Below are 27,921 nucleotides of genomic sequence, written 5' to 3'. Positions count from 1 at the left end.
CCAACAGGTACATCTTTCATTAATCCTTGTAAATTGTACTTAATAACCAATCATACTCTAGCTGTGTCAGACTCTCTGTCATGAGATTTTATTATTCATTCCTTTCTAACCTTTTAATATATTCCTTTCTCTATACTTTTAAATATAACTTTAGTATAACACTTTTAAATGTAATATAATATCATAATATAACAAATCAACCTAAAAAATATAAAGTCAAATAATCTCTTACCTCATCCTAAAACCCACAAACACATCCACAGATTCCTGGTTTTCAGGGCATGACTGGAAATGGAAGAAGCCTTATGCAGTATGAGCCTTGGTTCAAACTAAGACTTATTCAGACACGGTGATGTCCAGTGTGTGATATCCTGTCCAAGCTAAAAGCAGCTAAATGAGGTGGTGGACAAGGCACAGGGGAAGGATGTGCAGTGCCAGGGTGCACTGCTGGGAAGAGGGGACTGGAAAAGAGGGAAGGCTGTTTTCCTACAGCAGCCTGCTCCTGGCTGGCCCCATCCCAGAACCCATTTTCATCCCCCTGTGCTGCACACAGGATCTGCAGCCACCACTTCCAGGTGCTTGTCCTGTCCATGCATACCCAACCCCTTTAGGGCTGGCAAGAGAAACTTCCCAGGTTAAACACCTCTGCTGTTATTGTTATTATTGTTTTTATATTACAGCTGTTATTTGGCTATTTGATATCTATGCATGCTCAGTTTAGGGGTGGACTGAGAAGTGATGAGCTCCTGGCATGGCCAAACATGGCCTTGCTGATGAGCTGCAGCTGTTTTGCCCCAGGATGGAGCTGAGGCTGCCCAGTCATCCCCACCTTGTGGGGATGCAAGTTTAAAAAATGCTCTGAAGGTTGGTCCTCAAGGTTTTTGCCTTTTGTTTTTGTGTGTGTGGGTTTTTTTTTTTGGTTTTTTTTGGTTGGTTTTTTTGTTGTTGTTGCTGTTTGTTGGTTGGTTGGGTTTTTTTGTTTGTTTTTTGTTTTAGGGTAAATGTTTGCAAATAGTAAATAGTAACTGTTTGTTTACTTTGGGCCCCTGCTCCCAAGGGGTGCACCCACGCTGTGGGTGCTGACACACTGAAGCTTGGAGAGTTTTACCTTACAAGGATGTTTTCCCAAGTGGTAATGAAGCTTTTTTGCCATATATCTTGTGAGAACTCCAGTGAACTACCAGGAAAATTTGGAAATTAATATTTCCATTTTTTTTCGTATTGCCTTGTCATGGTTTGAAATAATAGAGAAGTGGGCCTTTCAATTAGAATTTTGGTTAGTTCTCCTTTATGAGTAATAAATTCAATATCTGCTGTGCAGGTTTCTCTCCTGGATTGAATTACTTAACTTAGTTCCACATATCTTTTTTGCCTGAAATATTTAATGTTTTTTTTATTTTACAAGAAGATTTTTTCCTTTCTTTTTCCTTCTTTTATGATTTTTGTATTGCATGACTTAAAAAAAAGGAAGCTGCATGCAGTTTTTGGGCTTTTTTTGGGCACTGCTAATGAGCAAACATTTGTAAACCATTAGCTTAAGAATTAGTAAGAACAGATAAGAACAGTTTTGGCAATTCTGTCAAATTAGACATTTGCTTTATCTTAGCAGAAGACTTTCCAAGTCATAAGCAGATCAGCTGCCAAACTGCCATTGACTTTTTGGAGGAGTGAGATGCATTTCTGCCTAACACAGCATCCTCTTAATGAGATGCACCTTCTTGACCCTCTGTGTTTATGTAGATACAATTATAATTGTATGGGATTTTTATTGTTTAATTATGGTGTTCCAAAGGAGTGGTTAGTAATCACTGGTATTCCTCCAACACCCTGAAGGTGAGCTCTCCTGTGGCCTTGTACTGAATGTTTTTTAAAGAAGATTGTGTGTAAAGTACTCTGCAGTCTTCAAGCTTTTTTTTTTTTTTGTTCCGTTGGTTTCTTAACACAGAATCCCACATGAGGTTTCAACTGATTGTCAGAATTTCTAAAAGCTTATTTCTACTTGTACTTAGAAATAAATTTATGTTAAATTTTTAGATGCAGAATTCTAAAATCATCTCATAGAGCAAACATACATTTAGCATTACCTCAGTTTGTGTTGCAACTCCATAGGAAAACAAATTATCTTCTCAAAAATAATACAGAGCTGGTGCCAGTGCTTCTATTTCTCAATTCTCACATTTATTTCAAACAAGCACCTTCATGCTTGGGAGCAGCTGCGTGCAGGCATCTGCAGAACCATCTCATGATTCCCATCCTGAGTCCCACTTATAAATCTCTCAAGGTTTTTAAAAAAATAAAGGAAAAGGCTTGGCTGGTAGGACACTTTTACTACATTGATCATTAGGAGGTTTTGTCCTTCTGTCTTGGTTTGGTTGTGCTGTTGCTTTATGAATTGAGAGCTCTTTGGGCAAGGGGTTGCTTTTGGCACTGTGTTTGTGCAGTACTTGGCATAGTTTTATGTGTGACTGGGGCAGGGTAACACTGGAGTTCTGAAAAACACAAATGCTTGTAATAAAGAAAGAATTTGCCTGTCAGGGCTATAACCTCCCATCTTTCCAAAGAGAGTAATGGATTTCCCTTACTGATGGTACTGCGTGCTCACTTCCCAAAGCTGTTGGATTTCTTTTCTTCTCTGAAAACATTGTTTTGTTCTGGAAAAACCACTAAAGGAGACCAGCACTTCTCTCCTCCCTGCTTTTTGCTGGATTTTGAGGATGCCCAATACAGAGCCTGGGGTTGAGCTGGAGAGAAAGGCATTGGCACAGCTGCTGTGGCTGCTCTGTGATGCCACAGCAGACCTTGCAGACCCCCCTGCTGCTGAAGTCACTCTCTGCTGAGGACACTCATAGCTGGGGAGTGAGCTGTCATTCCTCAAGGGTTGGAGAGGAAACAATTTGTCTTCTGTGAGTCCAGTGATACTTCCTTTTCATTAATGGATCTCCCGGTGCTGAACATCAGAATGAGTTTTTAAGAATGAAATGAGCGGTCACGACTGTTCTTTGCTTTAGAAGATATTTTAAGTGTTTGTAATATAATCCATGGTTCATGGTTTTAGGAGTAGTTTTCCAGAGTAGCAAAGAGTCAATTACACATGCATGGAGAGGAGGAGTTCGGAGAATAAACAAAGGAGAAAAATATTGTGTGTTGCAATAAAAATAAGCAAAGTCCTTCTCATGGGCTCTTGAACTCTGTGCTGGGTTTGACGGGCAGCATGAGGTTTGCAGCTGTCATTCTCCAGCCTCTTCATGGGGACAGCTTCATAACCTGGGAGGTCTTTAAATACAAGCAGAGGATCAAAAGCAAGAGGACGACTTCAGGCTCTGGGCTCGGCTCTGCCCATTAGGTTGTGTTACTTGTTTAAACCCACTTTTTTTTTTTTTTTTTTTTTTTTTTTTTTTTTTTTTTTTTTTTTGTGGAAGCATGTGAGGGAACTGTGTGCTGCTAGCACCACAACAGTTTCTGTGGTTTGCAGATGTAAATGCAGTGCTAACAACACTAACTAAAAGGCTCTGGCTGTGATTTATGGCTGGTACATATGGCAGTGAAACGATATCGCCCTGTGAGCGCGCTGGTATGAGCGGGATGCGCCATGAGCCTGCCCGAGGAACAGGTGGTCACGTATCATCTGGGGGCTCCACATCTCCTGTGCTCTGTTTTGTGTGCGGTGAAGCTTCATGTTCAGCTGCTGGCTGCCTTTGATGGCCCTGCTGGTTTGCACAGAGAAGTGGCTGGTGCTGTGAAGGCACGAGGATTGTGCTTCTGCAGCTGTACTGGCACTTTTCCTCTCCATAGTCCAAACCAATTTCATCTCCTGCAGCTTGTCAGTAGTAGCTATTTTCCCCTGCAGGCAAGGCAGAGGGATCAATGACTGCTCTAATAGTTATCCTAAGTTTATGTACAGTCCTCTTTTCTAAAAGGGTTAGTGGATTACCACTGTGCAGCAGAAACTTTTTGACTAGTACCATCAAACACCAAAACATTTCTATTCTGCAGCGAACTTCAAAGGGGGAGAAGCAGAGCAAAGCTAAGAAGAAGATAAAAACAAACTTTCCAGCTATCCAGGATGCTGTAAAGCCTTTATTGATTCTGTTTGGGAAGATCTTCATAATTCTACCAGACCCAGACTCAAAGTAATAAAAACTTTTTAAAGGAATCTGTCCACTCATATGTTCTCTGTATACTTGAATTTCATAAGCAGTGTAAACATGGAATTTTAGCAGGCTCTAGTCCCAGGAGGAGGCTCTTATATACACAAATAAGAGCAAGAATATGTGTGCTTTTCCCATTTTAATTTTTTTCCTCCTTTTGCATGTTTACCATTTAGATTTCACGGACTCATATATTTTCCTGATTATTATCCAAAAGGAAACCACAGTAATTAGAGACGTTTTGGTATATACAACGTCCTATCATGTCTCCATAAAAGAGAAAATGATGATGATTTGACTTGGGGTCAAATAATTGCAAACCTCCATCTGACAGAGCTTCCCTTGGTGCTGTGCTGTTCATGGCAGCACTGCAGTAGCACCCTGGGAGTGGGGGAGCTCTCAGACTTCTTTCCATGATGAATATCAACAGGACATCAGGGAAGTGTTAATTATTTCAAGATTTGGGAGTCTAGAAAATTATTTTGTGGGGGTTTTGGGGCATGTTTAGTTTTGGGGTTTTTAAAGAAAAAAGTAGAAACATTTTGAGATGTGTGTTTATTTACTCAGGACTCTGTTTCCTATTGAGAACATGATCCAACTGCATGGTTTTAACTCTTCTGCAAATATTCCTGTGCTAGGTTTTGGAGCAGGAATGTTGTTGCTCTGAGTTGCACTTTCATGTCCACATTGAGAAATGAGGTGGCCTGTGGACTTACATAGAAAGCAAGCTGCTTTTAGATCTTGTGATGATAAACTGAAAAATGGAGATTAGAAAACTCTCTATGCTATAAACCACTGTAATCCTGCAGTGTGAAGGGGAGAAGTGGTGTGGTATGAGTGAAAGATGAGTGTGCTTTTCTTGGAAATAAAACAAAGAAGGAGACTCAAACTTCTTGGAGAATGAATTGGTTGGATGTAATCCAGCTGTGGACTTTGAAGAAAGTGAGATGTGCCATCAACTTGCTGAATTCTCATTTTGACTGTGCATCCAGGAGTTAACTTCTGTGTAGACAACTTTTAACACCCCAAATAATAATCTCATGTGGATTTTGTAAAGTACCTCTCTTGAAATGCATGGGTCTGGTCAATCTTGACTCTTCTGTGTCTTTTCCTAACGAGTCTTCCTCCAACTCATTAGGATACAGCTGTCAAAGTAACTTGAAAGGTGTGGTGGGATGTTTGACTAAGCAGTTCCTATAAAACAGGGACAAGCCTGCAGGACACATCTGTTCAGAGCTCTCCAGGGAGCTTTCATTGAATTTAGAGCTGAGCATGTGTTGTGAAGAGCTTGGGTGTGGTTGGGTTGGGGTTTCACTGCACTATGTGGGGTTTTTGGGGGTTGTTTTTTAATGACAAGATACATGTGGTGTGTCCATGTTGTAATTACCCAACAGCTGCTGAGTGCCAGGCGACAAAATGACAGACAAAATGTGGTGCAGATAAATAACATAGTCTTGTGTGTGGGAGATGGGTGAGTAATGGCTAGGAACGACGAGAGACATCTCAGGCTCACCTACGTCTTGAGACAGAATGTGTGTCTCCTCCTTTCTCCAAAAGGAGACAGAGGACCTTTGAGGCATGCAGAGGAGGATGAAAAGGGTGATGAAATTTAAGGGACAGCAAAGAACAATTGAATAGGCTGTTCTTTCATGTTTTCAAGTACCTGCCCAAGAGCAGGAAGAGACCCCTGCTATTTTGGTTGGCATGATTTGGGTTTTTAGCCAGGAAAGAGTGCACATGCAGTTCCCCCAGCACCGTTCCTAGAGTTGTTTTCTGCCCCCAGGGTAATCAAGCACAAGAATTGGTGCAAGTGCTCAAGAGATTATCTTCTCAACCTGGGAACAGCATTCTCCCTATTCCCCACTGTTGGACATGGGTTAATAATAAAGAGGAGAGTCATCCCACACATGTTCATGTCTCAACTTCTTGCTAATGCTGTCATGTGCGTCAGCAGAGCTGCCAACAGCAGGGCTGTGTAACACCCTCTTCCCCCAGCCCTGCACTCCCTCGTGCAGCACAGAATCCTGCTCATAGCCATGGCATGTGGTATTAACCACCGTGGAGAAAGCTGGATTTGTGGCTTTGGCAGCCCATCCCTTGTGATGGCATGTGAGCATTTGCCCAGGCAAATCATTGCACAGCTGGGCAACAGCTCCAAGCAGCACCTTGCTCCCACCAGGTAGCCCAGGTAGGCAGCACTCAGATAGTAGCTGTCCTCTAGCAAAAACCTCTTCTCAGCAAATTTTTAGGTGATTGTTTTGGGTATTCTCTGTATTTTATTTTCTCTAAAATAATCCAGTAGTGATTTTCTGATTAGAATTCAGCTTGGTTTTTTTTTTTTAAATTTCTCTGGTATAAGACTATAAGCTGAGTTTTGTTTAAGCTATTTCTGTGTGGCTATGCTGCCCAACCAAGTAAATATTATAGTTTTCCAATTGATTTCAGTGGAATTCTGATGGGGTCTAAAGTTACACGAGGGCTTTTTTTGGTTGGGTGATTTTTAAAAATCTTGGTTTTCTCCTATGGAATAAAAAGATACCATCTCAAATTCAGTCAGCGGCAGGTGTGATTTCCTGGCCTTAATAAAAAATAACATAGCAGCACTAAAGGTTGTCTCTTACATTGACCCAGGATCTGGTCTTGCTTGTCTGCTTGTGAAAGGAAGTTTTTTTGTATAAAAATAAGGAAAGAATTTCCAAATATTAGAACTACTGATGCAAGATACCTGGATGCACATAAGACACTTAAGGTTTCTGGGCTTCTAAAATCTGGTTTGTATATTGGGATCAAAGAACCCCTTGTTTCTAAGTAGTCTGTGTCAATGATTGGCTCAGAATAATTTGCAATGTGTGTTTTACCGGCACTGTTCAGTAACAGCAAAATGCTTTTGGTCCTTTTACGTGCCACATTCATTTTTCTAGTTCATGTTGTCCAATTAAATGGGCCAGAGATGGGCAGACACTGAGCTGAATTCATCTGCCTTAAATGTCCCTCTCCCCTGGGTCTGAGTCCTCAGGATGGAGCTGGTTAGAAGTCCCTGGGGGCTCTCCTGGGGACAGGGCACCTTTCCAGAGCTTGTCATCAGCCTTTTCTCTGGACTATAAAGGGGTTGGATGAACAACTCTAATGGAAAACTCTCCTTCGAAGGCAAGTAAAGGCAGGTGAGAGAAATCCCACTCTCAAATCCTTATCAAACATGCTGGAATAATTCTGCTGTGCTTTGAGGCTTTCTCTCATAATGCCGTGCCAAAAATAGCGAACTATCTTCAATTTACTCAAGAATTCAGTTTTTATAACTCCTTTCAGACAGAAACATGTGAACACGTTTCATAATTTCCTCTACAATTGTGTGCATCCATCTATGCAAATAAACAGGCTGCTGGAATTATTTAATGCTGGAGTGCTTTGAAAATGTAATGTGCTGTGTAAATGCAAAGAATCAAGGATAGAGTCCTACGATTAATAAGGCCTTTTATTAAATAAATGCCGGTTCTTGCCAAAATTCCAGAGAGACTTGTGGTAGAGCATGTGTACTTAACAGGTCAGAATGTGAAAGTAATAACACACATTCTCAAATAGAAAACACATGTATTTGTTTTTAAACTTGGATATATTATTTTAAATTCTTAATACCCTCACCCTTCTTTGATTAAAGGGCCATAGACTAAGTGGGGTTTTGTAAGAGATTTTCTAACAGATGTTCACTGCTGAGAACATTTCAAACTGAAGACAGAACAGATGAAAATCCGTAGAGGAAAATATAATATAAAATTGATCTTTAAACTTGGTAGTCTATGGGAAATAACAGCACAGCTTTCCTTCTCTTAGAAGCTGGTGCTTTGCACTGACTGGGCAGTTGCAGAAATCCACGTACAGCAGCAGCAAGAGGAAAAAATGGGAAAATTGGTCTGTATCATATAATACTCTGGTCATACAAAGAAATTAGGCTTTTTATGTTAATCCCCCTGAATGCCACTTAAGTGAGCAGGTATATAAAATTATACTGAGGCGTAGGTCTCTCTCCTATCTCAGCTGCATCATTTTAACTGGAAACATTGATGGAGCTTGTGTTATCAAGTGCTCCTTTATTAGTGTTAGGCTCAATTCTTGTTTCTGTTCAATTTATCAGCTCTTACTACAAACAGATTAGAAGAAATAGTGGCTTTATCTGACCTGAAAGCCTCAAGATTCAGCCATGAATTATACTGTTTTGTTACACAGACCCCTGGGAAAAAAATGAACTAATCAAGGAAATAAATTGTATGGACACTTAGAAGTTTGGGCTTTTGAGGAGAGATTACCTTTGCTATTCAGTGAGATGTGTTGTGGTAAATTACTCTGTAGTGCATTGGGGATGTGGGCTGGTTTCAGAACCAGGGCTTCAGTGTCCTGAGGTATTTGTTAAGATTCCAAGCATGACGTGAAGGTGCCAAATAGCCTCCCTTGCTGCCTGTTTCAAAGTGGGTGTTTTGACAGTTGCAAAGGAATCTGAGATCAAAATCTGTTGAAGCATAGCTATAGATAACGTCAGTAAGCAAACAGAAAAAACAACACTAAAAAATAAAAATAAAAACCCCAAACAACAGCAACAAAACTAAACAAAAGATGAACTTAAAAAAACTTAAAACTCAAAAACTAGAGAATGTGTGAACTTCAGTGTTCCAGGCTCCCTTCTCGCTCTTTATTCTAAAAAAAACCAAACTAAAACAAAACCCCAAACAAACAAAACAAACACAAAACCAAAAAACAACCAAACCGAAATGAGGCAACGAGGAGAGAAAGGTGGAAAGCCACTTGGAGGGAGACCTTCCTGTAGTTCCCTGGTTCAGGACTGTGGGATTCCAGCTTGCTCCTTCTCAGGGAGACCGGATAAGCAAAAGGGATGAGGCTGGCACAGCTGGCTGCTGCATGTCCCCAGGGGCACTGCTGGAGCACTGTGATTGCAGTGTAGGATGGAGAAACATATTGATTTGGAAATCTACTGCAGATGAATGTTTAGGGGACAAATGTACACTACCATTGATGGGATATGCCAGATAATAAGTTCTGCCCATCTTGAACTCTTGTTTTCTGCATTGCTGTGTGAGAGCATGAACAGAGCAGCTGGCTTTTTAACCATGATAGAGCACAAGGGCCTTGATATTTGATGGCAACTCAATTTTCTTTTTTCAAGTTCAGTTTGCATATTAAATTGCTTAGCGGCTGCTAAAAGTGCTTAGCACAGGATATGGACACTCTCATTGCACAACATATCTCTTAATTAATTTCTATTCTAGCTGCTTTCATTCTTCCTTTTGTTTATCATATAGATTATGTTTATCTATGGATTTAAATGGTGAACCAAGGAGGTTAGAAGAGTTTGATCTCTGCCAACCTCCTATGCTTTACCAGTTGTCCTTAGACTTAGATTTTACTTCATAGCCTAGTGCCAATATAAAACTGGGTTCCAATTCTGGGCAATTTTGGCATATCTTCTTTAAAGAAAAATGTCCTCTGCTTGTCTTGATGCTGTGATTCAGCTATATCTCTTGCCTCTTTGTTATGTTCTTTTTCCTTTTACTATTTTTGTTGCTATCAAATATTAATAGGCAATATGTTTGGGAAAGCTTTTTTCCTGAGTTGAATTTTTGCCTCAGCAGTGCTGACGCTCTGTGGTGCAGGTCTGGAACCAGCACCTCTGCCCATTTCGATATGGGGAGAGTCTGGCTTTGGTTTCCATACAAAAATTTGTTAAAAGCAGGAGGATCATCTTTCATCTCATCCACTGAGGGAAGCATGTTTCACTACAAGCCAAGTCTGGAAATAGGAGAATGTAGTTTGTGGAGAAGGAAAATTATCAGGTTTGGGATTGCAAGGGCTTTCTGCCTGGGAGGCAGTGGCCCCGCTGCTCACTCGCTGCTGAAAAATGGTGACATCTATCAATCCATCAAAGGGCAGAGCAGTAAGGTAAACAACAGCCCTAAACAGGGACATCTGGCTCCCATAAATTAATTGGCCATTTACACAGTGAGGGCTGTTTGCATGTAAAAGGAGGCCTTCCTGCTAACACTGTCATACGCTTTTGATTCTCCTGGTTCATCCATGAATTAGGATGGCTTGTTTTAGTCAGCTGGGTTTAATTTATTTTACTTTGTCACTCTTGAAATGAAGAGGAACTGGGCGGTCATGAATCATCTGACACTGACACTTTGTCTTTTGATCGTCTGGGATCTTGCTTATATTTTTCTCTTATAATAAGAAACCCAAGAAAAGGGGATGATGAGTCTGTCTGCACGAACGTGAGTTCAGACTCCTCTTCCCCTGAGAAATCTTTTTTTCGCCCCTCTGCCACTGCTGTTGAGTGTAATTGATAGTGTCATGGGTTGAAGAGGTTTCCTTCTTGCTAAGAATATTCTGAACAGTCCCCATATGTGGGAGCAGCCCAGGTTCCCTGGATTGATGTTGGCAACGCCTCAGGAGTTACTAACTGGGCATGACAAGCTCTGAGGCCTGGACTTACTCTGGAGCAATCAAGAAGTTTTAGTCAACTGGACTCTTGAAAAACATGAGGATGGATGGAGGGATGTGGAGATGCTGCTGTTGGGATGGACAGGGCTTTGGAATGCATCCAGTGGAAAGACTGAAGCAAACTCAATCCAGTGTAAGGAATGGATTTATGTTACTGGGCCTGCAGCCAGGACATGCTGAATGCATCCCAGAAGTGTTGTACTACTTATTTAACATGCCTTTTCCACGGTTAAGGGAAGTTTGCCCTTCAGGGTTGCTCTCCTTGATTCATCCATTAAGTAATGTTGCAGTGGGGGGAGGGAAAAAAACCTCCTAACATGTTGTTTTAGCTTGAATGAAGTAACCCTTGCTGCCACATGTGGCACTGACGATTGTCATCCAAATTTTTGAGTCTGTTAAATAGCTGAGGCTTCCTCTCTTCTTCACCCTGAGGTGAAGAACACATGGTCTGGCTTTTCCAGGAGAGTTGTTGAACTGAAATGTTGGGGTTTTTGGTTTGGGCTTTTTCAGGCATCTGTCAGCAATTCTGTGGGGTGGGTGGCTGACCCTTTCTGAAGTTCTCAAGGAGGAGATAAATTATTTTAATCACTCTTGGCATAATTGCTGGAGTGTGTTATCTAGAGGAAAAAAAAAAAAAACCCAAGAAAGTATTATAAAGGGAGAAAAAAGGCATTTAAAATTCTGTTTTCATGTTTATATGAAATACATCCGGGGCGGGGGAAGAATTGCTGCTGGCACATGAAACAAGATGCTCTAGAACTGAGCGGCCTGAAGGGAGAGGTTCTGCTGCTGCTTCTTCCTTTTGACACTATGCAAAGATGTATTTTTTTTCTTCTGTTTGGCAATCTCTGCCTCAAGGTACCAGGATTTTTTAATGCTCAGCTGGGTTGTGGTTTGGCTGGGTGGATGGACCCTTGCAATTCTCTGAGTCAGGTAGATGTTGGTTTCAGGATTGGGACCATCTGAAGTGCAATGAAAAGAAATCTGCCATTGCATCCAGTTTTTCCAGTGTATCCAGCAACCAGTGTATCCAGCTTTTCTTGAAAAAGCACTATGGGATTTTTTTTTTTTTGAGCCAGTCTGTAAGCCACTTGAGAGAATACTAAGTAAATATGTACAGTTGGATCAGGCAGGCTTTGTACTAAAGAGGGAATTTATTAGAAAGTATTCAGAGAATAATAAACATCACTGAGAATTCCTGGGTTCCTGCCCATGGATTTATGAGTTTATGCTTTAGCTGGATAAATCTCTGTGCCTTAGTTTTGCCATTAGGATGCAGTGTCCTCCCCAGCCTGCATATCATGGAACTAAAAAATGACACTACCATTGTTCCTGTTAGCCTTCCACCCTGTGTCACTGCATGGGCTTGTCTGACTCCTGCTGAAGTGGTGTTGATTGATGAGTGGCTGTTACCACCAGGGTGGAGATTCAGGGACATCCCTGCAAGGTTTGGGATCTCTGTGAGGAGTTGTTCCCCATGCAGTAATTATTTTGCCTTCTGTTTGGATTTGTTTCCTTGAGCTGTAGGTTCCTGTGGTTGCTTTTGGGCACCTGCAGCTCTGAGAACAGGAGGCACAATTTCAATGCAGGGATGTAAAAAGGAATGAGTCCAAAAGCACCGACACTGTTTGAATGCCATCAGAGGGACAAAAAGCTTGTTCTTCAGCTTTGTGAATTGCCTTGGTTTTAAATGCTGGTACTGGAACCTTGGTTCTTAATATGACTAATGATATGCTGATTTTTAATATGACTAATTGAGGTCTGAAGCAATGACCCTGGCTACCTCCCAGGAGCATCTCCTCTCCACTGAGGGTTCCCTGCAGGAATGGAAAACCACCAACTCTTATGTACCAAATACAAGACTCTTTTGGGGGATGTTTCCTGAGGAGAAATGTTCTTTCTTCACCTGCCAAATATAGCTGAAGGGGTTGTTTGTGGCTTCCTGAGCAGTGACAGTTTGAGGTATGAGGATGTGCCAGCCTTGGGAAAGAGCTGTCTTACAGCACTTTACTAGGTGAGGCTTGGAGGGAGCTAAAAAAAAAGGCATGATGGGAGGCCTGGGTTTGTTTTGTTTTGTTGTTTTTAAGTCAAGATGAAGTTAAGTGGAAATAGGAACTTTTCTCCCTACTTCCCACTAAGCAGAGAAGTTTGTCAGTGTCTGAGCCCATCAGACTTCCCACTGTGCTTGTGATTCCTCCAGCCAGCAGTGATGAAAAGTCAAGGGTGAGTTCTCTGCTCTTTTCTCTGCTCTCCATGGTGCAAAGTCACCAGAGTCCAACCCAGACTGGGACTCCAGGAACGAGATCTCCAGGATCTGGGAGATGTTCCTTCCAGCATGGCCTGTCTGCTTCTCCCTTTCCTCCCTCTCCAGCTCCAGGAAGAAACTGCCCTAAAACCTGCTGCTTTTCAGATGTTATTTGTTTTGCTGAAGCCTCTTGGAGCAGGCCACCACGATGGTAAATGGAGCAGCGTGTGATTCAGGCAGTGGTGTTGAAGGAGGCTTTCCTCTTGTTTTCTTCTCAAGGGGTCCAGGTTGAACCCACTTATCTCCTTTCCTGTGGATTATCAGGAGCTTGTTTGTGTGCTCCCGAGCTCTGTCTCTTGGGCTTCATCTGCTTTCCCTAAAATCCAGCAGGCTTTTGAAAGCTGTGAGGCATTGATGACAAAGCACAGGAGCTGTATTTGGGTTTTGATGGGAAAGATACAAGCGTCAGGATATTTTTTATATGTGGGTTACTTCTGAAGCTCTGAGCAGTGAAGAGTTTTCATTTATGCTTTCAGAAGTTATTTCCAGAAGGAACAATGTAGGTCTTTGTGTGTTTATGTATCAATTCCCTTAGTGTGTTTCTACTCATATTTCATCAATAAAAGAAACATATTCTAATAATATTTTTCTAGTGACATTAAATAATGCATTCTCTTCTGAATAAGTTGAAATCTGTCCATAAATTTTAAGTAGGCTCTTTGTTGCTCAGGGTTGGCTTGAATATTTCAATCTCTGTCCAGCACTGTAAAATGTAACAAGCATTTTGAATAAGTAGTTTGGGGCTATTTTTTAGTTCAGTGTGGATATTTTTTTAGTACCTCTAATTTAAAGAATCAAATTGATACTCCTTGCATTTCCTAAGCAAAAACATAGTTTTGATGGATGGCATGCTTTCATAGGAAGAGATTAAAGTATCAAATGCTTACTTTAATGATGTAGTGAGATGCAGTTTGCAGATATTCCTTATAATTTTAGGGTTTGATGAAAGTCCCTCTAGGTTTATAGTGCATCCTTATAGTCTCATTTCCCATTATCTTGTTTTGGTAGAGGGACTATAACTTATTAAATGAGGAGCTGAAGTTTAATTTATTATGGGTAACTCTCCTAAAATCTACTTTCATGTGCAGATGGGCTGCAGCACTTTTAAGTGACTGTTGGGCAGAATGATCTATTTATTTTTGTTGCTGGTTGATAGAGAAGAATTTTTCCCCAGGGATGTAGTACTGCACAACTGACCTAGTGCATTAAATAAATTCTCTGCTTTCCTTTGGAGTAAGCAAACCAGTCTATTCCCAGAGCAATTACGGATGTGTGCCCCTTCCCCTTGCTGTGATTCATACCACATTGGTACAAAGTCTGTAAATAAACAGAGCTGCATTCTTACCTAACTGTTCTACATGGGAACGGTGCTGTTGGGCTGGCTGGGGGTGATATGATCCTTTTGAATGCAACTGTGCCTGAGAATTGACTTGACACATTGGCCTCAAGGCTTGGAGATGAGCATTGCAGGGGCTGGAGAGGTGGGCTCAGCCTTGAGGGGTTGTAAAAAGAAAATCAAGCAATAACCATGGCATGGTGGCTTTGAGGAAGAGGCAAGTACCACATCAGTCAGTGAGGAGCTGTCATCACTGGGAAGCTGAGGACAGGAGTAAAACACAGCTCCATCTCCGTGCTGGTGCTGAGCTGTCATAGCATGGTAGCACAGGAATGGGTGAAAATAGAGCAGGATTCGTTCTGTAGCTCAGATGATTAAAGAAGCTCTAATGCTAATTCTCAGCCCTGTTCCAGATTTCCTTTCTAGATTTTACAAACTGCTCTTTGTGGGAAAGCCCAGTTTATCTTGATATCATCTGAGTGCTTGACATGAGCACAGATGTTGCCGACAGAAACTCCCTAAGAATTGGCACCAGATCTGCTGCTTTGCCTCTTTATTGTGCCTCCATTCCCCTAAGGAACAGACCCGGGGCCAAAAGGAGCAGTTTGTCCTTCTGTCTCCAGCACACCTGACACATCTGCTGGCATGTTCCTTATGGGATGGTTATCCCCAAGCACAGTTTTGTTCTCATCACTGGAGTTTCCCTTTTTTAAAATTCCCTTTGATTTCCCACCTTCTGAGAAGTATTTAAAGCAAAGAATTATGCAATAGAGACATGAACAACCTAAGCCCTGTTCCCAACATGTTTTAATGAAGAACAGAAAATGAGAAGGAAGTAAGGCTACTGCCAAACCCTAATGTATGACATAAGTTCCAGAGATCATCACAAACTTGTACATGTAGTCTGAGTCCTCACACTCAGGCTTAGGGTTTTACTGGAAATTCTACCTCTGCAGCAGTGTTTTCAGAGAGCACTCTAAAATAGTCATGCAATTATCCTCCCTTTGCTTCAGATGGTGACAAAAATACTCTTAAAGTGAAAGCTTCTCAAACTTCAGTCTGAAATTGGCTTTAGTTATGCGTTCAGCCTATTAAGCCTTGCCTACAGTCACAGGGACTGTATGTGGAAAAACTCTGGAAAAGAAATTATGTGCACCTTGGTTTTGATTACAAAAACCCACCCCCTTTTCTTATAGGTTTAGGTCTTGCTTATATTGCATAGTAGTTACACTTCATAACAACTTTATAATAGACAAAATTGACTTGGCATAAGTACTTTGCTCATAAAAAGAACACTTCAGCCTGCAAATGCTGCTGCTCCTGAGCCTCAGGGATGTTGGTTATTCCAAAACAGGCAATGATTTGTCAGTCAGTTTTAAACTTATAAACAGAAAGAAAATTATTTTCTAAATGTATTTTCATGTCTGTCCTGTGAAATGGAAGTGTTGTTCCTTGTTACCAAAAGGGGATTATCTGAAAATATTTTTGTATGCAGAAACCTGAGTTTTGGATGTGTGAAGGAAATCCTCCACAAAGCATCACAGTTATGGAGATCACAAAAGGCACTGTGCATTTTGATCTGATGGATCACTGCTGTACACAAGTCTAAAGCCTTCAATGAAATGTAACAGTATTAATGTGGGGCTTTTGTTGTTAAAAAGTAGGCTTTAATTCCAAAATAGATACCCCGTTGTCCTATCCCATGGAGGCCAGTAGAAATCCCATCAGAATCACACTGGTGTCCATTGCCAAGGCCTGCTGTAGTGTTTGTCTCTTATGGGCACGAAAGCAGAATATTGTGTGGAATATGAAGGATAAACAGCTCTCAATCCCAGCACTGTGCTTTTACCAGTTTTATCTATTTTCTGTATCAAAATCTGGTATGGTCAGAACCCTCTGGTTTTCTATCTGTGACAAGGCAAGATGCACACCTTTGGAGGACTGGAAGGACATGGAGTCATTTGTTGAGATTATTTTCAAAATTAATTATTTGCTGGTTTTGCAGCTTGAAAGAAACTTGTGCCCTGTCCAAGGATAGCTGGGTCTTTCTCAGTTACATGTATAGCATTGAATTGTCTGTAATTACTAAAAGCAGTTGTTGGGCAACTGGGGAGTAAATTAATTCCATTCCTTATGCCTATATCCTTTTGTTAGTAGCATCAGTATTTAATTAAAAACTGCAGAGCCTGATAGTAACCTAAACTACAGGAAGATATGCCTTGTCCTAAACAAATTGGTATTTACCAATTAAAAAACCCTTCTAAGAAGTGTAGGCTCAAAAAGGAATATCTTGCTGAATGCTACAGTGCTGCAACCTTGGGCAAGTTGCTACAAAAGGGCAGCAGTGGGCAAACCCAAACCTCCTGGGACATGGTCAGGTCTTGTGCCCTATGGATCAGGCTCATGGAATTTTACAGTGTCCTGAGTTGGAAAGAACCCATAAGTATCATCAAGTCCAACCCCTGGCTCACCACAGGATGACCCCAAAAATCATACCATGTGCTTGCTAGTGCTGTCCACAAGCTTCTTGAACTCTGTCAAGTGATTGCTCTTTGTTTCAGGCCCCTTCCAACGGCTTTCTTTTCTTCTGTCTCTGTGGAGTTCTGATTTTACTCACTTTCTCTTCATGTGTGTTGCTTTAAACTGGTAACTGTGCTGTGTTGAAACATTTCTGACTGTGCAGGAATTGATTAATCTGAGCACTGGAATGGTGCCAATGACAGAAGAATATGTGTGCATGTCTGTTTTCATCAGTACAGAAAAAAATAGTCATTAGTCACTGTTTTTTTTTTCAATAAAGATTTTATTTTAAGACATGTCAAATATCTCTTGGAGCCAAGGAGTGGTTTGTTCTGAGTCAGCTGAAAAAGAAGATCCCTAATACAAGTAGAAGATTTTTCTAATCATATTTTCTGATCATATGTGATTGTAGCACGCTAAAATGACATTCTTTGAAACATCGGCTCTTTCTTGGATTATGGCAATTATAGAGCAGAGAAAAACTTAAGCTAGTGGAAAAATAAATTTATACTTGACAATTTACATACTGATGTCCAGAAACAATAAAATGTACTTGATGTGCAAATAAACAGATTCTCCCCTCTGATGAATTTGAGTGGCATAGCTCCAAGCACAATAGTTTTCCAACGAGGACATTTTCAGGAAAAATAGCCTGGGTGTACTATTTGTTTTCCTTTTCATCCATAGAGAATGTAAAATTTGGGGGAATTACAAGGGTCTTTCTAGGAACTGTGCCAATAAATGGACCTTGGTGGTGGTGTTGTCTTTGGCAGCTCACCAGGGAATAATTCTGAATTAGGTTTGAAGGCCCTGTTTCAAGAAGTCCAGCAGACCGAGGTCAGGGTTGAAACAACCCAGTAAGGCAGGATTGAAAGGACATTTTGTATCTGAAACAATGCCTGTTTTAGCATTTTAATCTTCCTTTGTGTGGAGCTGTGCTGGCTGTGCCCAGACACCTGTGTGAGCAAGATAGCGCTTGTGTGGGCTGGTAGAAAAGGATGCAGCAGAAGTCCTTGGCACAACTACTTTTAAGGAAAGTGATAGTTTGTGAAGTATTGTTAAAAGATTGTAGGGGAACGCTAATTTTTTTTGTCTTGGATAAAATATCAGGATTTGAAGAAGAAAAGGTCTAGTTGAAGAATTAATCAACAGGTTGGTGTAAACAGTGTTTATTTCTTCTTTGGCCATGTAAGTCAAGGGCACAAAACCACTCCAGAAAAGCTCTGTTCCCAACTGTCCAGCAAGAGAAGGGCAGCTGGACCAGCAGCCTTGGCAGCTCAGCAGCAGCAGGGCATCCTGATGGACAAGGATGGGTGCCTGGAGATTTAGCACCTTCTTTTTTCCCTCCTGTTTGCCCTGGGTCTAATCCTGCCAATGCCAGTGGTGAGCAGAGAGCAGGGAGCTGTGGAAGGGAAGGAACCTTGGAGAGGGCTTTTGGGGCTCACCAGGAAGAGCTTCTGTTGGGGAACCACACAAGCTTTGAGCTCTCCATCACTGGGGGTTTGTGGAGGTCATTTTCCCCTCCCACACTTGCCATGAATAGGAAGGAGGGAATAACACAGGTTGTAGCTTTGAATTCATGGCTGAAGAATTAAGTTACCATGTTTGCAATTCACTACCATCTGAATACATCTGCATTATAATGCAAAATGTTTCTGTTGCACATGCATAAGCAACTTTTTGAATATCTAGAGTGGATGCAATTTACTTGTATGTGTGTGCAGATGAGACGCTTCCTTGTGTTAAAAATATGAACACCTTTCCAGGGGCTAAAACCATTATTTTCCTGCTTTTTTGCTGCTTGTTTAGTGATAAGGTGAGGTGCAGGTGCATGATGGGGAGTGCTGGCCCCAGCCCCAGCTCCACGTGCTCTGTCATGCGAGGAGGCTCCGCTGTCCCTGTGACCCTGCTGCAGCTGGGGATGCTCCGTGCACGTCCTGGGGCTGCAGATCCCCTTGCGTGATCCCAGCCCACGTTTCATGTTTGGGATGACTGTAAATTCTGCAGTGAGACAGCCTCTTCATGGAATACCGTGCTGCTTGAATGCTGAAGTCATTTTGATTTACAACGTTACGATGTTATACGTGGCTTTGAAATGCTGTGTGCGTAGTTTACCAAGAGATCCTTCCAGGCTTTTTTTTTTAATCTTGCCACAAAATATCACGCCTTGTGTTTGGTTTGTGGTTTTGCAAATGGGCTTGGAGACCGGGGTTTGAAAGGCAACAACAACAAAAACCTCAGAACTCCAAAACATATCCCTAGCTCTATTTTGGGATCCAGCACTACAAAGGAGCGGCGAGAAGCAGGAGCCAAGGTCTGCTCTTGGTTACCCTGCTGGAGCAGGGACTTATTTCAAGCTGTCATCCAACCAAAGCGTCTCACAGCAGCAATACCAGCACAAGTAGTGTCTGCAGCTCTGTGTGGTGAAATGGGCTGGGAACTGGCTTGGTTACTGAAAATAGCACATGGAAATGGCTCTTCTGAGCCTGGGCCAGGTCCTGGTTGGGTACCACTGGCACTGTCACCCAAGGAAATGCTTCTTGTCTTGCACACTGCAGTAATTGCAGCAGCCCTTTTACCACATAGAGTAACCAAGGCTGTATGTGGCCAACTGTTTGTTTTCTAGACAAAAACCAGAACCTCAAGCCTGCTGCTGTGAAAAAAGGGCAAGGCTATACATTTTGCAACACAGAGGGGTGGTAGGGGTGGGCTCTTGGTCCAGTTCTGCTCACAGATGCAAGTGTTTGGTGCTGGGCTGATGCTCAGCTGTGCCCATGGGACTGAGGTTCTTGCACTTGATTTATCCAGGAGAGGTCAGTTCAGTAGCTGTAGCATCTGGTTCTCAGCTGAGCTTTACTTGGGTTTTCAGGCTGACAAAGGCACAGGGAAGCTCACCACAATCTGCCCTGAGCCATGTGGTGAATAAATGGCTTGTTTTTGTGATCACAGGCCCTTCTAGGTTAGTAGTCATTGCTAGAGCTGTATTAGCTTTGTTGAAATACACAGCTGTCCTGCACCTTAATAAGTCAATACTTCCCATATTGTTTGGAAATGCAGAGAGAAGAATCCAGCTGAATGTCAATGTTGTTTGAGTACTGCATTTATAATTACTCACTTTGACCTCTGTAAAGCACAATGTGTTCATGTTTCATGTAGTATGGGAAATATTGCCTGGACTGTGAAACCCAATGACCCAAGGGATGAACTTTTCCTTACCTGCTGTACCTAAGGCAAGTTTATCTCAGAAACACCATCTGAATGCAGAGCTGAGTCTTGCATGGGGGATTTGGGAGCTGTTTTGTTGGGTTTTTTAAATTGATAAAAGCTTATTGTTGGTGCTGGGGTCCCCTGTGTTAAGAGGCACGCTTTTTGTGGTTTTCCTTTTGGAAATGTTCCCATGTTGAATGAAAGCACAGACATGCTGCTGTTTATTTGGGCTTTTCAAGTTCATGGAGCAGGAGGCTGTGCCATGGTGCTGCAGCTCTGGGAAAAGGATCCAAAGACCCCAGATATAGAAATAGAATCCCAGGATGGCTTGGGTTGGAAGGGGCCATAAAGATCATCCAGTTTTATCTGCCCCTACCATGGGCAGGGACACCTTCTGCTAGACCAGAAGCCCCATCCAACCTGACCTTGAACACTTGCAGGGGTGGAACAGTCACAACCTCTCTGGGCAACCTGTACCAGGGTCTTACCACCATCACAGGGAAGAATTTCTTTCTTGTATCCCACCTAGCCCTGCCCTCTCTGTTTGAAGCCCTCTCCTCTTGTCCTGTCACTCCAGGCCCCTGTCCAGAGTCCCTCTCCATCTCTCTTGGAGTCCCTTTAGGCACTGGAAGGGGCTCTAAATTCTCCCTGCAGTGTTCTCTTCTCCAGGCTAAAGAGCCCCAGGTCTCCCAGCATTTCCTACAGCAGAGCTGCCCCAGCCCTCTGAGCACCTTCATGCTCTGCTCTGGTCCCTCCAACAGGTCCATGTCCTTTTTGTGTTGGGGAGCTGGTGGCCCCAGCTCTGGATGCAGAGCTCCACCCTTTGCTTTCGTGTGACGTGGCAAGCAGAGGTGTCTGGGCTCTGTCAGATCTTACAGGGAAAAGGAGTTTTGCCAAGGGAAGCTGTGTGTCCACCTCCCAGCTGGACTGGGACTCTCAGCTGACCAAAGGGTGCCACTGGGGATGGGGAAACACCTCTCAAGTCATGTCCAGAAATGGAGTGAGCAGTACCAGGGGAGACTCTACCCAGGCAATGGTGTGTTATGGCATTCTGCTGCACGTGGCAGTTTGGGTCTGGGTGCAGGGATGTGCCTGTCTCTGATGCAGGCTGTGGGCAAGCCAGAGCTGAGCTGAGCTGTGCTTCTCCCCCAACTCACAGAATTCACATCAGCCACACATGGGTGTTTAGGTTGCTCTGCAGTTGGTTGATTGCTTTCACATGCTGCTTTCATTATACCTTACAGCCTTATTCCTTTTTTTTTTTTTAGGGGAGGGAAAAAAATAGAGGAACAAATCCAAAACTAAAATTAGTCATTTGAGAGTCCAAGTTTGGTTTTCATTTATTTGCAGATAGGATGAGTTTGAGCTGGGGGAAGGTTTGCTGAGGGGAGGGGACTGCAAAGAAAAGTTGTGGGGCTGAGGCAGTGCTGCCTTTTCTCCCTCAATGTCAACACAGTCCTTCTGCAGTCACACACTAATGTAGCACCAGGGTCTTGATGTTTTATTAGCATCTTTCTCCACTGGTTCATCCCTCTGTTTTACGTGGCAGAGATGAGTTATGGCCAAGCCACCCTCATCAGCACTCACAAGCACCTTGGGTGCTGATCTTCTCCTGCTGCTCCATCATTGCTTCATGCTGAAGCGACTGGTGGGACAGCCTCCAAAAAAAACGAGAACAAGTCAGATGTGACCCAGCTGTCATCCCCCACCAGGAATGGTGCTGGAGTGTTTTGGTGGGTATTTGTGCTCTTCAGTCCACGGCACGTCTGTCACCGTGTCCCGCTGGCACGCAGCAGTCACACGCTCTCCAGCCTCCTGGGACTGACGTGGGAATGCTGCTGGTCTTGGGTGAGACACTGGTGGTTTGGTGTGTGCCAGAGCATTGCTGTGTGCTCCAGCTTGAGCTGCAGCCCTGTCTTTGATGGGCTTCCCACTCCCGGGCACCCTTTCCTGCCCCCATGCCACAAACACTCAAAACCAATTTTTTGGGGTTTTTTTTAACCTTCTCACAAAGTTTTTTCTGCAATTATAAATCTGGCTTTTCCCCAGAGCCTGGCTTCTACACCTCTCTACTGCTGGGCATGTTGGCCAGACTGATTGACATCTCCCCAGCAGTGGGCTCGTGGCCAGGCACTCATTAACAAGTACTTCAATCTCTATTGAACAGTAAAAAATATAGTTGTTTCTAACATACTCTGGCCCCCTACCAATCACCTGGAGGCAAAATGCATGGTGCCTATTGGTGTTCTTTAATTCTGTGCTTCCCCCACCATCCCTCTCACAGTCTCTGTGTGAGGATGGGCTCCATCCAGAATTCCAGGGCTGTTCTGGGCTGCTCAGGGGAGGCAGAGGACACTCTGCCCATGGTTCCTGCTGGGGGGATATCTCTGCTTGAGAGGTTGTTGGGGCTTGGTCCTGCTGTGGCCTAAGCAAACCTGCTGGTGGTGCATGATGATAAATCTCCTTGATCACCCTAATCTTGTCTCAATTCTGGCTTCTCCTGTCCAGGATAATGCCATCCCACAAAGGTCTTTGGGTGATTTTAGAAGTAATAAGAAACTGCTTTACTGTCTCTCCCCATGGGAGCTTGCATGGTGATCTCGTAAATCGTCCTGATGGATGTTTCTCCTGGCTGTCAGGCTGAGCTTTTATCTTTTCCATTTTTCTAGGGCTCAGGTAGCAGCATGCATTGGAACATGGCTGTCCTCTTTGTGCCTCTTCTTGGTCAATTTATTACCAGTCCTTTTTAAGGTTTCATTTAGCTACCTCTTAATATTTATTTTTTTCCTGAATGAAGATACTATGGTTGCAGATGAACTGAGGAGTGACCTGTTGCCACACTGGTTTCTGGTGAGAGCACACCAAAATGAGAGAACTTTCATCATTTGCAGCCTTGTTACACTGCAACCTTTGTCTAATATATAGAAGGTTTTATGAACATTTTCCTTGTGGAGTTATTGCTTCTCTGATTTCCTTCTCTCTTTGAAGAAGTTTCTGGGAGTGATGGTGCTGGTCCTACCTGGCAATAACCATAGCACAGGGCTGTGATGTGTTAACTTGCATCCTGTCTGTGATAAAAACTCATCCTGCTGTGCTTTTATAGTGCATCAATTCAAGCATCAGCTATGTTCATATTTTCTTTTAAACCTTGATAAATCTCCTTGTATAAAATCTAATTTGAGATTTATAAGGAGAGATTTAAAACAGGAAAAACATCTGAGTGTAAGCTGAACAAAAATCCTATTAATGATGTGTTATTGAATCTGACGTCAGTCAAGTGGCTGTAAAACATGTTATAATAGAAGTGCACTGAGAAAAAAATTCCTCACTACTTTTTGGCTCTGGTGATTTAGCTCTTCATTGTGAACATAACTTCATAATATTGGGTTTGTACATATTTTTGTAGATTTTTTTCTTTTTAAGTGCTGTAGAGCATCTTATAGGATCCTTATTGATAACTTTTAACCCTTTCAGTAATGTCCCTAATAGAAATTTCAGGAGAACGGACTGTTGTGTTTGTTGTCTGTTGTTTCTGATGATGTTTTGTTGAGACATAGAACATATGTCCAAGAGCTGCAGGAGTGCCCTTTGGGTAGAAACAGGCTCCACTGTGAGTTTACAAAAATTGATCGTGCCTGGGCAGAGAGAGGAGGGAGAAAATGCACTACATATCCTCCTTCCTCCCACCCCTTTTCCTCTTTGGCATCAAATAAAACGATGTCTCATATGGTAGAGTGCACTGTTGCTGATGAGTTTACTGTCTCCATACCACCCAGGATGGATCTGGTTCTTATTGTGTGTACTTGCACACACAGCGTGGAAAAACAGACTCCTTTGCTGAAAAACAAAGATGTCAAAGCATAGTTAATTGGCAACTATTCACCTATTACCCTAAAATAGGAGCCTGCAGGTTAGATGCAATTTTCATCAGGCTGGGTTCATGCAGCTTGGGATGGAAAAAGAGGCAGTGAACTCCTTCCTCCTTCAGTGAAGAATCCAGCTGTGGATTCGAGCACTTGTGTTTGGTTTCTACCCTAAGCCTAGTGTGAATGAAGCTTGACAAATTGTTGTCTCTTTGTCTCCTATCTATACAGTACAGAAATGTTTTGGCAGCCTCAGGGTAATTACTGAAATGTGTGGTGTTAGCTCATGGCTGTGGTCTCACTGGCAAAAAGCAGGGGAAGGACCTTTGGATGAAGTGTCTTCATAGAAAAAGTTGCTTCACCCTCAGCCCTGCTGGTTCTACAAAAGTGGCAAAGCCAAGGCAGAGAAGTCAGGCATTTTACCTCTAGCAAGTTGGAAACTGTTGTTTGTTAGTGTTTCCTCCAGGCCCAGAAGCCCAACAATAACAGCTCTAGACTGGCTTGGGTTCAGCCTGAAAGCCCTGGCCAAGTTGTGACAGCACATTGCCTCCTCAAAGGCAAAGAAGATAGATGTGTGTGGAAAGCGTCCCAGCTGTGGGATTGTTTGGCACAGTTTACCAGAAATCACCTAAAGTAAATTCTCTGTTTAAAAAAGAATATTTTTTTCCTCTCATGCACTTCTGGATGACAGTTTTGTGACTCGGGAGATGCAGAACAGATCTGTGATGGACTGGACAGCTTGGTAGGGCTTTTATCTACCTTTCAATCCAAGATGTTCTGACACTGAAGAGTCAAAATGTGCTGTAAATAACTGGAATGAGGGAATGAGCAGGATCTGAGTATTTTTCCCCCTGAAAAAACTTTTAGCTTTTACTTAGAGCAGCTAATATAAGAATAATCATGTCTGTGAAAAATATTACAACATTGCAATATTCACTTTCAGGGAATTTGTTGTCCAGAAACCCTATTTCAGGTAGTGCTAAAATTGTTTGGAGGTACAAGTAACTCATATGTATCTGAGATTCACTGTTGTATTTGTGAGAACGTGAACCACAGCAGGTATTTGTGTGATTTATAGGGATCTTTTACAATGGGCTTTAGCAAGGAGTTTGTTACTGGTTCTAGATTTGTGGTTGGCACCAGACTGTTGGGATAGTCTCACCATGAGACTTACAGCACTTGGATAAAACATTAAGCCCATGTTAAGTGTTTTTTTCCAGCTAAATTAAAGATTGTTGTGGCATACTTTAAAAAGACAGGGAAGCACCTCTCCATACTGTTGTCACACTGGGAGGCTCCCCCAGCAGGCTGTGGGCTCCAAGGCTGGACAGGAGCCCTTGCCAAGCACAGAAGAACAGCTCTGTGCGCCCACTCCACCAGGGAGAGCCGGCGCTGGCACCGCTCGCGTGCCAGGGGAAGCACAACCGTGCAGAACAGAGCAGCTGAGCAGCCCACACAAACCCTGCAGACGCCAGCACACTTCATCAGCCAATGTTTTCATGAGGATTAGGCCGGGTTGTTTGATAAAGCACACACAAGAACCATTGTGTGCTGTCTGCCAGGCCGGTGCACAGAAACACTGATGTGCTAATGGGCAGTGAAAGGCAGCTGCAGTGGCTCTTCAGATGCCCGAGGATCTGATGACAAGTGTGCTCACTCAGAGCCCTCCAATAAAGTCACTGGTGGGTTGTGGCATTCCCTCTGTGGGCAGTGCAGTGGGATGGGGCCATGGCTGGCAGAGGGACTGGCCACAGCTGATTGGAAGCCCTACAAGGGCTCCAGCCTGGAGTGAAGAAGAAATGAGAGACATGGGCAGAAACTGTTAAATAAACAGGGATTATGCTTTAGATATTTTTCTTTCATTTTGATTTATGGCAGCTGCACAGCTAAATCTACATAAATTAATCTTGCCTAATACAAACAGAGTGGTTTATCCCACGAGAGAAGGTGGTGCTGGGGCAGGGATGGGGTGTGACAGCATGGGGACTCCAGGCTGGAAATGTTTTTTGCTTTTTGTGAGCTTGGGGTGTTTGCTCCACTGTTGGGGATGGTAGTGTAAAAGGTTTGCTGTTCAAAGCATGGAAGCCCTGTCCCAGATTTGTAAGTGCTGTCTTGGGAAGGATGAGAGAGGAAAGGGCTTGATGTGAGCAACACACTCCCTGCTGCAGCTGCTTGTGTTGGGTGCACCCAAAGGAGTAAGGGCTTTTTGTATTGACCTGGTCAGACCTTTTGTGTGGGTTTTAACACCAATTCCTGGCTAGATACAAGGATTTTGTAGGCCTGTGCCAGAAGGAAAAACTAAAAATTATTTTTCCCAACTGCAGATTAAACCAAAAAATTTTGGTTTGGGTTTTGGTCATAGCAGGATCAGAGTTTCGGCTGTACATCTCTGATACATCTCACGTGCTGAGCTCTTTCCTCCTGGGCTGGGCAGAGTAAATCCAGACTGACATCTACAAGCAGGTCTCCCAGGGCTGTCCTTTCCCAGCCAGGTGTTTTCGGTGTAGTGGAAATGAGGGGCTGCAGAGTTGGGAAGCAGCTGTAGGAATTAGATCTCTGAAGCAGTAAATCCATAGCCCTGCTACTTATGAGTACTGCAGGGAGGATTTTCACTCTGTTTTGAGCCACTGGCTCTGCTAGTGAGGGAAATAAAGCTTAGCAGCTTTCCTTCAAGCTGTGGCGTGAACTCTCAAATGAAAAAATAGCTTATTTAATTATTTTTTATACTGCTCTTAACATACCCTTTACAAGAACAAAAATCTGCCTCCTTTGAAAATGACACTGGGGTATTGCATCGGCTGCACAAACACAGTAATAAGTTCCATATTTAGGTCTCAGCACAAACCCATGGGCTGTTGTGTTTTCTTCTTTCCCGTGTTTCAAATATCTGTGTGCTCCACCATGGTGTGTCTAGTCCCACTTAAAAGCTTTAATGGTGTGTCAGGGAGAAATGTGGAAAGATTTTTGCTTTGTAATGAGGTCAAAACCCATGCACACAAATTATTTAGTGTTAAATACTGAAGAGGAAGATAATACTACATGAAGAACGACCAAAGTCGATGCTACAGGGGAAAAGGGAAGGTGTTACTGGTTAAAAAGAAAAGGGTGAAACTTTGATCTTTCCAAACAGTTCCTGATGGTGCAAATCATCAGGGCTACTGAGTTACACACACGCATTCCCTAGGCCGAGTTATGGGGCTGTGGTGGCCGATGTGTGCAGGCAGCTGAGCGGCACGGCCTGTGAAATGAGACCCCAGCTCTGAGGAGCATCTGGAGGCTTGAAAAGTCAGATGGGTGAAACTGGACCCCCAACAGTGACACACTGAGGCTGCAGGGGGCTGGGCAGCACTGCCCGGGCAGCCTCTTGGCTCTCTACTAAACACCAAAGCAGCCTCTGAAGGGAAAATACTCAAGGGATGCTCATACTGATTTTTAAAGTATTAGTCACTATGAGAAGGGAGCAACTTCCACATTGAGATAAATGCCATGCAGACGGGAAGCTCTGTGTTGACAGCAGATAAAATTATCTCTTCAGATTACTTTCTAGCTGACTCTTTCAATCACTGCAGTGCTCTTTTAAACTGAGCAGTTGCAAACTCCAAATTATTGCTCCTTTATAGGATTCTTCACTCTAATGTGCCACCTCCTTGGGCTTGGAAAGTTTTTCTTCTTTAAACTCAGCAGTAGCAGGCAATAAGGATTTCTGGGAAAAAAGGACTGTGGTGGATCCCCCTGATAATAAACATTTGCTGCCAGTAACTTGCTGGTTCTGAACTCCTTTGGCTTGGGACAGGAGTTCATTTCTGGTCTGGCTGGGAATTCAGGCAGGTCATTCCCACACATGAGTGCACTCTGTACTCTTTTTGGGCATGTCTGTCATTGATATGACCAATGGGGGTATTTTCTGTATTTCCTGTGAACAGCAAATAAAACCTCCTATTCCTTTGGAAGTGGATTTGGGGAGCACATGGCAGCTTGGTGGGTTGGGGCAAGGGCAGGGTCCCACGGCTGGGACATGGAGCTGGGGGTTTGAAA

The sequence above is a fragment of the Passer montanus genome, unplaced genomic scaffold (genome assembly GCF_014805655.1).
Source record: "Passer montanus isolate IOZ18808 unplaced genomic scaffold, ASM1480565v1 scaffold15, whole genome shotgun sequence".
In the NCBI taxonomy this organism is placed as follows: Eukaryota; Metazoa; Chordata; class Aves; order Passeriformes; family Passeridae; genus Passer; species Passer montanus.
This window is presented reverse-complemented; position numbering follows the sequence as displayed.